At 36.1% G+C, this 587-nt stretch overlaps 1 protein-coding gene across 1 annotated transcript in view; it reads right to left on the reverse strand.

The window, feature by feature from the left end:
- Nucleotides 1-587, reverse strand: part of LOC106868554 (protein FAM184A) — a 73,359-nt gene that overhangs the window by 11,342 nt on the left and 61,430 nt on the right. The window lies entirely within an intron of this gene.

The following is a 587-nucleotide window of genomic DNA, read 5'->3' on the forward strand; positions in this document are numbered from 1 at the left end:
ATATATGTGTATGTGTGTATATATATATATATATATATATATATATATATATATATATATACACGCACACACACACATATATATATACACACACATATAATATCCTTTTGTCATTTGATTGTGACCATGCTGAAGCACCGCCTTTAGTTGAACAAATCAACCCCAGGACTTATTCTTTGTACGCTTAGTACTTATTCCCTCAGTCTTTTTTGCCAACCGCTAAGTTACAGTGATGTAAACACACCAACATCGGTTGTCAAGCAATGGTGGGGGACAAACACAGACACATATACATATATATTCATACAAGATGAGAAAGGGCCAATTTTTATCCCAAGTCATCAAAGACAAGAAGAAAGACCGTGCTACAAAGCTTTTGAACAAACTCAAGCATCTCCTCCAACTGAACATGCTTTGGGTTTTTTTCAGACAACAAAAATTTTTGTCAAGATCAGAACCGTTGGCTACCATGTCCCCAAAACATATACCGAAAGTGATGAAAATCAAACATCCAGTCAACATCATAGTGTTTGAAGGGATCACTCACTAGTGATGGTGACGTTATGCCTCCATTTATCTTCCCACAC

This window comes from Octopus bimaculoides, chromosome 14, assembly GCF_001194135.2.
Source record: "Octopus bimaculoides isolate UCB-OBI-ISO-001 chromosome 14, ASM119413v2, whole genome shotgun sequence".
Classification (NCBI taxonomy): Eukaryota; Metazoa; Mollusca; class Cephalopoda; order Octopoda; family Octopodidae; genus Octopus; species Octopus bimaculoides.